Below are 10,992 nucleotides of genomic sequence, written 5' to 3' on the forward strand. Positions count from 1 at the left end.
GTATAGAGGAACCACATTGGGCTAAGGAATTCACTTTTAAGGCATAGATTTGGGCTATATTTGTAACTTTAAGACAGCATGATTTGGAGTTCATATTCCCTTAGTATGCTCAGGATACTTAATTTATCAGTGAGCAGATTGGAAGGCTACTGATTGTGTGGAAGGAAAGCAGATCTGCAAAATGTGGAAGTTATAGGTGAGATCTACTACACAATACACAAAACAGTTACTGATCATTTGCTTTCTCCTGAATAGATTATCATAATTCACAGCTATACTTAACATTTACAGCAATCTTGTGTACAGATAATTTTATTTATTCATTTTTTAAATTTTGAAATTATAACATAACTACTATATTTCTCCTCCCCTTTCAATCCTCTGATACAGATATATACCCTCTCTACCTCTCTTTCAAATTCATAGTTTCTTTTTTCAATAATTATGATTGTAAGAATTTGCTATGAGAACTTAATTTAAATATGTATATGGGGGTGTTTATACTGTATGCAAATCCATGTGCCACCATAGGCCAGAATAGGACAGCTGCTCCTGTAACAGGAGTTACAGTTGGCCGCGAACTGTTGAGTGGGTGCTGGAAATTAAACCCAGGTCAAATAAAATAGTTCCGCACACAACTGTGTGATGTTATCTTAGCACAATGGCAAAAGCCTACAGACGGATCATAATCAATCTTAAACAAAGTCATGTTAGATAGGAGACATCACTCAGTTTCCAATATGGTTCTCCAAGATATAGCAAGAAGCTAGGAAATATATTGTTTGAAAAATGAGGTGTTAGATAACCTGGAACTGGAGTTACTGATAGTTATGAGCCAATATTTGAGTACTAGGAACCAAATATGGGTCCACTGAAAGGGCAGCTAGTGCTCTTGACCACTGGACCATCTCTCCAGCCCCTCATTGTATCAGGTTATGAGCAAGACTTACATCAATCAATAGTCAAAACTTATGTTTATGTTTTTTTCATGTAGTTTTAATTTTGTTGCTTCTAATTTTTATTGTAGGCACAGAGGATGCTTTAGGGGAACAGTAGGTACAGAATCTGTTTGAAGATAGTTAAAAACTGATGGAAGAAGACAGAAACCTAGCTGATCAATTAATCCACCAATCATATCTATTATAAATAAAATACTCAATTCAAATTTTGGTTATCCTTCTTCAAAAAAATTATTTTTATAGTTAATTATACCATTCATGTTAGATTTTCAAATATATTAGAAGAAGATAGAAAATAATTCTGGGTTGACTTTCTCCAGTTTCAGATTTTCTGCTGACAATAAAAAAGAAATGCTTTCATGTATTAGTGACAATAAGAACATAATTCGTGAACCACTGCATAGGACGTAAGAGTCCTTGTCAACAAGGAAGCAAGTACAGTGCAGGTTACCTCTTGTTGAGCAATTCACAGGGCATATTTGACCACAGATACACTCAACCTTTCAGTTAATATACTCTTTATGAACCCATGAAAGACAGAATATGATTCCTGCTTGTGGTCTGAAAAAAGACACTATACAATCACAGTTTTAAATGTTTTATTGATTTATACTGATATGCGTATGTCTGAGTGTGTGCTTTTGTGTGTGTGTGTGTGTGTGTGTGTGTGTGTGCATCACATGTGTGCAGATGCTTGCTAAGGCCAGGAGATTGGGTTTGAATTCCTGGAACTGGAACTTGGAGCTATGGGCACTCATGAGCCATCTGATGTGGATGCTGGGAGCAGAACTAGGTCCTCAGTAAGAACAGCAAATGCTCTTCGTAGATTAACCATTTCTCCAGTTCCCTGAAATATTTTAATAAAAGTATATGATTAGTGCTGTCAATAAAACAGAGGCTGATATTGGAAGGAATGAAAGTATGGGCATCACTCTCTCTTTCTCTCTCTCTCTGTGTGTGTGTGTGTACATGCGTGTGCGCACACACACACACACACACACGTCCATTTCTGTGTAATAATACCAGGGCACATGCATCAATTCATGTATTACATGAACTGAAGTCAGAATGCAGCCTCAGATTTTGGTTCCCATCCCCCACATTTTTTTCCCACCCTCTACCTTGTTTGAGAAAAGGTCTCTTCATAGCTTTTCTGTTATATTTGCTAGGATAGCTGACTCATGAGCATCCAGGGAGTTTTCGGTCTCTTCCATCTTTGTACAAAAGAGCTCATGGTACTTCACACAGCTTTTATCGGGTTCTGAGTGTTCAAATTCAGGTCATCATAGTAGCAGAGCAAGCACTTTTGCCACCGAGCTCTCTCCCCAAATCTGAGCATACAGCCTACCTTACAAAGGTTTCAGGAGTATCATACTCTGAAAATGAAGAAGTTTCCAGAATATTCTATTCAATTTAGTTGTTGTATAGGCCTCTTTTTAGGTGTGCCCAAGAGTGATATGTTAGAGAAAAGAAGTCGAATAATTTAAAAGAGTTCTGCCATGTTTTCAACATTTGTCAAGCAGTATGCATGTGTGTGAGTGTGTGTGTGTGCGCGCATGTGTGTGTGTGTGTGTTTGTTTTCGTTGGTGAGGTTGGGCATTTGTGCTTATGTTCGTGTCTGTTGGTGGGATGGTATGTATTGCAAATGTATGAGGAGGTCAGAGGACCTCCTCAATTGTTGCCTCCAGGCATCTGCTTCTGTTTGGGGTCAGGGTCTCCCCTTGGCCTCACACACACCAAATAGACACGTCTGACTGGCCAGTGAGTTTCTAGAGATCTGTCTGTCTTTGCATCTGTTTTGCTGCCAATGAGATTACATGCCTGTATCACCACACATAGCTATTTTATTGTTTGATTTCCATATGTCTTCTGTGATCAAATTCAGGTCTTGCAAAAGAAGCTGTTGTCAGACTATCCTTTTACAGGACCGTCTCCCAACCTGCTTTTTATTTTAAATAAAAGTTTAGCTATTAAGAATTAGTCATTTCATTGGTTTTTCTAGGCTATAGAAATCTGTGATTAATAGAAGATGTGGGATGTGCTTCTGTAAATGTGTTGCTTTTATTGGTTGATGAATAGAGCTGTTTCAGCCAATGGTTTAGCAAAGTAAAGCCAGGCAGGAAATCTAAACAGAGATAGAGAGAAAGAGTAGGCAGAGACAAGGAGATGACATATAGCCTCTGAAGGAGAAAGATGCCAGAACATTGGTGGTAAGACACAGCCTATTGGTGATAAACAGATTAATAGAAATTGATTAATTTAAGATGTAAGAGCTAGCTTGAAATATGCCTGAGCCATTGGCCAAATGGTGTTGTAGTTAATATAGTTTCTGTGTGGTTATTCAGGTCTTGGTGGCTGGGAAATGAAAAAACAGTCTCAGTCTATAAATAACTAAAGTGTATGTGACAGGAGAGATAGCTCAGCAGTGAAGAATATTGACTGTTCTTACAGAGGATCTGGGTTCTGGGCTCAACACCACATGATTGCTCACAACCATCTGTAACTTCAGTTCTAGGACATCCAACACCTGTTTCTGGCCTCACCAGGCAGTGCACAATGTGGTACAGACATATGCATGCAGGCCATACACTGACACATAAAATAAAAATAAAACAAATTTTAAACAAAGGGAAGGTATAGTAGTTATTTTCTAATTATTGTCTCTAAATGCCTGACAGAAGCAAACAAAGGCTCTTGGTTTGATAGGTTAACTATGCCTCATGGCTCAGAAAGCATAGGTAAATTCAAGTCAGTGGGATAATGTGGCTGTAATTCATAAGATCTTCACAGAATAAGGAGCAGCAGGCTTGGGCTGGAAGTGGAGCTATTTTGTAACTCTCAAATCCGGATTCTATAGCCCTGCCACTGTCTTCTAGACTCCACATCCAAGATATTTCTCAATTCCCTACAACAGTGTCACCATCTGGGGACTACTTGCTAATGCCCATGAGCCTGTGAGACATATTCACTCTGAAACCATTACAGGTTTCTTGGCATTACTGAATGGTAACTGTTCCCAAGATAATTCAAGTCAATGCATTATTCTTTTTGTCATTAAGAATATTGTAGTTGCATCTCACAGAAACCAATCTATTTTCTAAAAATATATGCATTCTGGCATGGCTTTTATTTTATTTTATCGCTCTGAAAGCTCAATCAAATTAGTTTATAACAATGATGTCATTTAAAGTTATTTTGTAACAATGATGTCGTTTCCTGTGTGCACATGTAATTATGTTTGCCTCGATGTTGGTGAGCTGTACATACCCAGAAGGTGGACTTGAAATTTCCAACCACTGTTATTATAACAATTAAGGACAAGTGATTGTTTGACAGGATAATTGTAGATGAGAGGACCCATGATCACACATGAATCCTGCCTTAACTGCTTTTGCACCTAATACAATGCCACTGTTTCCCCCTCCCTTGGACTCTTTACCTTCATTTATCAACCACTTCCTCACTTTTCATCTCCAGACCAAACTCCAAACACAATATGTGAAAACGTAACCCTTTCCTTAGAAACAATAAGACATGTAGCAGGGACAGTTTTGCTAAATTCTTTTGGTGCACTGGAGAAAAGAGAGAACCATTCTGAATGTATTTTAAATCCGGAACAGTTGTGACTGTCTTTAGAGGACTGATCGATTCTGATAAAAAATAATGCATAGCTATTAATAGTTGACATTATGTCCCTTTTTAAAACAAGCCAGAGACCGCACCTTATTTAAGGGTGTGATGTCTTTCTGCTTCATGAGCAAATGCCATTTAAACACATTGTGTTTAATGTGTAGAAAATTTTGCTATTTATGTATTTGAGGTTAAGTATTACTAATAAATGGTACAGTAAAAATACCAATAATATTTTTAGAATTGTTTGCAAAATCTGCTGGCAGAATTCTCTCCCTTTAAGAGTGTAATTTGCTTTGGTAGTTGATGAAATAGTGAACTTCCTGGAAGTTACTACATAAGTGGAAAACAGAGTTCATGGGTACTAAAACAACCAGCTCTTCAAGTCACTGATCATTTGCACTTCATTGGCATAGCTGGACTTTAATAGCAAAAATAAAGTAGTATTTTCAAATATTTAATCTCTGTTGTTCCATGATAATAAGAACATACCCAACTTTATTTAATAATAGCCACAAAACTCAGGTTATCTCTATAAATATCCAAATGACCAGCCTAGGCCTTGTCTACAAAACCCATTAAAGACAAAGAAAGAAAGACAAGACAAGACAAAAAAACAAACAATCCATTAATGTTTATGGCAGCTTTTAAGAGCTGGATAATTATCATATGAGCATATTTAATGATTGTCTTTTCTTTGGCCCAAAGCCTTATTTATTTCAGGCCCATTTTATACAAGTGATTTCCTTAGGTTCACGGCACATTTAAAGGACATGACAATCACATATCTTTCTTTTTCAGTCTGACAATATTTTTCATGTTACTTTTTCTCTCTCCAGGTTTTTGTTTATTTATTTGTTTTCTTTTGAGTTGGGTCTCACTACATAACCCTGGTCACCCTGGAACTGAGTTTGTTGGCCAAGCTGACTCGGAACTCTAAGAGATCCACCTGCCTCAGCCTCCTTACTGCTGGAATTACCTTTTTCTTTTCCTTTCTTTCCTTTCCTTTTCTTTCCTTTCCTTTCCTTTCCTTTCCTTTCCTTTCCTTTCCTTTCCTTTCCTTTCCTTTCCTTTCCTTTCCTTTTCTTTTCTTTTCTTTTCTCTTGTTACCTTGTCACCCTGGCTCCACCAATGTCTTCTGTACCTTCCAGCTGAGAGTCACTATTATTGCAACCTTCTGCATAGGTAATCATCCCTTCTCAATTTGTGGCTAGATGGATTGGAATAATATTTTTCTATTCCTGCTCTTATTAAGACCATGTCAGACTTGGCCATGACTGCAATTCAAATGTTGAACACACAAAGGGTTACTGTGATAGAAATGAGCCTATAGATACCTTTTCTATTAGGTTACCAAACTGTGAATTTTTAGGCAGATTTTACATCCTGTAGCATTTGGATACATCACTGTATTTTATGAACATGTCTCTGTACTGTTGCCAAAGTTTGTTTCTAATGTTCTGCCTGCAACTGGTGAGCCAACAATATATATGGATAACGAGTATACGAAAGAATCACATCTGACAATTTTCTAAAATATGTCTTAGGACATTCTAGGATATAATTTATGTGACTCCATAATGTCAAACTTTGGTATTCAATATTTCTTAAACCAATTGAAATTTGTTTTCTGAGTATTTAATTTAACTCTGAATATTTTAGTATTCTTGGGTAAAAATATTAAATAACCACAAAGCCCATAAGTTATGGTGTATTGGTTTCCAACAGAATAAAGACTTTTGTTTCAAGGTAAAATATGCTTTGACCAAATAATGTAAAAAACATCCATGCATGTTTTTATTTAATTATTCTCTATTGCGGAATTCTAATATGTGCCGTTGTGGATTATGACATATACATATAACTGTGCATATACATACGTATAAATATATGAATCTCTCAATATAAATGCATCATTCCTCACTTTTATTACCTATATCTTTTATTTCTGGGAGTTTACTTTCTCCTGGTCAACTCATATTCAAATGTATTGATTAGAAAATTCAATAAGACCTGCACATGGATGGAGTAAGAGGTGAGTGTCTGAGCTCCCTGTTAGACAGCGCTGTTCTCTAGACCCTAGCCCCCTTCCCTACAACACACACATCCAGTGCCACTCCCCCACCCACTGCAACCCCAGAGAACAGGCAGCAGCATCCTACCTCACCAGCCATCTTCCACTACATTAGCAACCAAGGGAGTCACAGACTCTGTCTGAAGTTGGGGCAGAAGCAACCACCAGTACTGACTGGAGGAAGAGTGTAGGACCCCTGCAGCCATGGGCTCCACCTGCATCTCTTGGCAGAAGACATGGGTAGAAGGCAGTGTAGGAACACATCGAGCAACGTAAAGAGCAATGTGGCACCACAAGAAACTAGTAGTTCTAAAACATTAAGACCTGAACATCCCAATGCAGATGGAGCGGAAGAAAATGACATTAAAAATAGCTTTAGAAAGATAATAAAGGCCCTTAGAGAGGAAATAAAAAGAAAATTCAGCAAATAAACACTCAATTTTAAATTCACACTATACTGAGTATCATTATGAATTCTCATACATTCCTCTTCCACTTTGCCTGGAAGGTGAATGATTATGTATCTAGTGCATACATTTAGTATACATGACATTGCAGTTAGCCATGTATTAGTTATCTTAATTATTGGATTCTATCTCATGGTATGGATTTTGCTTCCGGTCACTTTATTTTACTTACTAGTGATGTAGTGTATAGGAATGATGACACTGTCAAGTACATTATGACACAAATGAGCTACAAGGGCCTTATTTTATCTGAAAAGATGACATTTCTCAGCTAGGATAGGAAAAAAAAGTGTGTGCCACAGCTTCTAAGAACTGTGTTGAATTGCTAATTTTCAACTCTGATTAGTTTATAAATTAAACTTTGTAATGGTAAGTATGTATATGTATGTATATATATATATATATGTGTATATATGGAATTTAGTTGTGTCTACACTTGGAGAGTTTCTTTGAGGTTCTTGAAGTACATCCCATATAAATAAGGGGAATACAAGGATGACAAACATTTTCTTTCAGGCACTTTAACAGACTTTGCCACTTCCTTCTGAACTCTATGGCTTATGGCGGGAAGAGGGATGTAATTTGTATTTTGCTTTTCAATAAAATGCCATTTTTTTTCTTGTTCATTTCAACCTTTCAAAGAATCCATCACAGAGAGGAAGAAACTACTCTATAAAGATTTTTGGGTTTCTTCTGAATGATTCTGTATGAAGACATAAAGAGATCTTTATGAATGAAGCCAATGTCTCTCCATTTGCAATGACTTCTCTGGAGGAGTGGAAATGTACTTGAATATTCTGCAGAGTCTGACTGAGATTTTGAAAATCAGACTAACGAGAGGTGGACTAACAAGAGAAAATAAGAAGTACATGCATCTAAAAACATTGAGATATGGGTAGCAAAAAGGAGAAAAAATAAGCAGGCACGTGATTTGGAGAGATGGCTTCGTGACCAAGAGCACTGTCTGCTCTTCCAAAGGTCCTGAGTTCAGTTGGCAGAAACCACATGATAGCTCATAAGCATCTGTAACGAGATCTGGTGTCCCCTTGAGAAAGGGACCTGGTCAGTCATCCTCATCAGCTTAGACCATAAAACCTAATATGGACAAATCCAACAGAACTGCCATATACAGGCTGCCTATGCATGCTTCCAAGAAAATGTGGGGGATTTCTGAGTTTTTAGGAGCAACAGATTGTAGAAAAACAAATAGCTGGAGTAGCTAATTCAAGGGAAATAGTAGTTTCTGCAGAGTTAGTGATCTTTAAAATATAACATGTAGGAAATTATTCAGTTAGGCACGAGGTTTTGAATTTATGCCACTCCATTCTAACATATTATTTCTTTCTACTACTTTTGTGAAAAAATACTTCTTAAAAAGTCACACACTGCAATTTAAAATGACCTGCAGTATTCTCTTCATAAAGGTTAGCTTCGGACAGTAGAACTTCTCTCAGGCTCCTGGGTTCTGGGATTATAAGTGTATCACCACTCCCAAATAATGTAATATTTTGGGATTGATAATTTACTCTGAAATATTGTCCCTTGTATTAAAGATAGTAATTTTTATTTGTAGATTTAAAAGTATGCCTAGCACTATAAACTTAAAGAGTTTATTTTTCCGAAGTCTCTCTTTTAAAGAAATATTGGTAATTCACTTTTCCACCTTGGATATAGTAGATTTTAACTGAATGATTTTAACTATTATTTTTATTCTCTCAAAAGAATTGGATTATTTGCTGATTTTGATTTATACAACAATTCTTAATTTAATTTGTATCAATATTCTTAATCTATTACAATAAGAAAATGGCATGTTATACAATGAGATACTAAAATATGTTCACATTGTAGTTTGTTCCAAGTCTCAGTTAGTCATTCAAAAATGTTGAGAAATTGTTGAAATTATGGAGAATATTGAAATTAGATGCTTTCAAACAATTTGTAGTACAAACGGGAAGGGCATCATAATGCACACCAGGCTACAAGTAAAACACACACAATTTAACTCGTCAACCTCAAGATGATTTTTATAATCTCACACAACAGATGAATGTACAGTGCTGTTGCATTTCTATAAAGTTATTTCATTTTATATTGCTGCTGAGCATTGTGAGACACATGTAGAAGCTAACGAAGATTTGATATGTGAAGAGTTTTCCCTTAAAGTGTGCATTGCCGAACATTGCAACTCTCAACTGCCAACCTGACTTGCGTGGAGACTGATTCACCAGTTATTATATCAATGTTCTGTCTAGAAGTCTCACGGGGCTGTGGTCTACTTTTTATATTTGTATTCTACCTACTACTGTGTAATGTGACTGTGAACCTGCCAGAAATTTTCCTGTTCTTTTTGAATCTTGGAATGACTTTTTTCTACAACGATTTTTATCAGAGAGAAGTCTGCTAATCAAAGTACAGATTCAGATTAGAGTAGTTGGGCAGGCTGTGCAAAACAGAACAACACTGGGTGATGTCATTGTTATTTCTATTGTTAACATAGACTTGAAGATTCAATGGAGCGAAATGTTGACAGGTGTTTTGGAAGGGTTAGAAAAATACTTCTTTTTCAATTTCTTTTGTGGGTCTAGGTTTGGAATCACTTACTTTTGAAATGGAGTTTCTGGAAAGAATCTTGTGTTTTTCACATGTTTGTATTGTTCAAGAACCATCCGTAGAGATGCAAGAACTCTCTTTGCACAAAATAAACTCTTAAGTATCAACTAACTACTCTTTTTATTGGTACCTGGCAGCTGCCCTGAGCCTGCTTAGCAGAATGAAGAATATTTTAAGGGACTGAAAACAAAGAAGTGTATTTTTTTTGCTTATTCTGGAAAAAAAAAACTATGTGTTATTTTCTACAGTATGTTTGGCTGAAATACCATGCTCTGAAGAACTTTGAAAAGCAAAAGGAGTTTGTACATGATTTCAAATGCTACAGGCAAGTCCAATTGCTCTTGCAGGAAACAGGGATTTAAAAACTGGGCAAACAGTTTATGACAGGAACTTGAAAGACTTGTGTCCTTGGCCAGAAAGCATACATATCCTTGAGTGTATCAGGAACCCAGAAATTCCAGGAGTGTTTGGAGGCTTTAGTTTCTAGTCTGGTCTCTCTCAATATTTTCTCTGTTTTTCACAGCTCCCTGGAAGCTCTATATGAGAGTATGGCTGAAACCCACACCAGAGACAACAATCCCTTTTGGTGAACTAGTTTGAAATGAGAGATCAGCATTTTAATGGTAGAAATGTATATGTCTACTATAATATTCATAGTGGTAGGATTGATATTTGAACCCTGCAGACTCAACTGCTCTTTTAATTATTTCTCCCCTCATTTATTATAAATATATACTCAGATGATCTTGTGGCAGTCTAACTCCATATGTCTGGGACCTTAACAACTGAAATTTAGCAAAAGGGAAGAGACCTTAAATTTTATTCCCCAAATTTCAGACCATATACTAAATGACTTCAGAATCTAAACCTCTGAGGAGAAAATATTTTGGGAATTAGTAAGCCTGGATGCTATTGAGAACAGATAGTTCCTTTTTGGAATTGGTCCTACCTCTCATTTCTCTCCAAACATGAGAAAGGGAAACATCACAGCAGCCCCACATTAGGATTTATAACAGCATATGAAATAGTCTAGGAAAGGCTCCTGTGTGGTTGAATCTACCTCATACCTGATTTTTCAACCTTGACCTATAAAGTAAATTTCCGTGGGATAATTCCGTAGGCTTAGAATTTGCAGTTACAGGTATGATGATCCTGACAGCAATTGAATGATTGTATGTATGATGGTGCTGCAAATAGGACCATTGAAAAATAATAATAGTAATCATATTAGTGTGTGTGTGTGTGTGTG

General features: G+C 36.6%; 1 non-coding gene across 1 annotated transcript; it reads left to right on the forward strand.

The window, feature by feature from the left end:
• Window positions 1-10,767: 10,767 nt before the first annotated feature.
• LOC113458070 lies at window positions 10,768-10,942 on the forward strand. The gene has a single exon (XR_003378507.1).
• Window positions 10,943-10,992: the final 50 nt, after the last annotated feature.

This window comes from Microtus ochrogaster, unplaced genomic scaffold, assembly GCF_000317375.1.
Source record: "Microtus ochrogaster isolate Prairie Vole_2 unplaced genomic scaffold, MicOch1.0 UNK1, whole genome shotgun sequence".
Lineage (NCBI taxonomy): Eukaryota > Metazoa > Chordata > Mammalia > Rodentia > Cricetidae > Microtus > Microtus ochrogaster.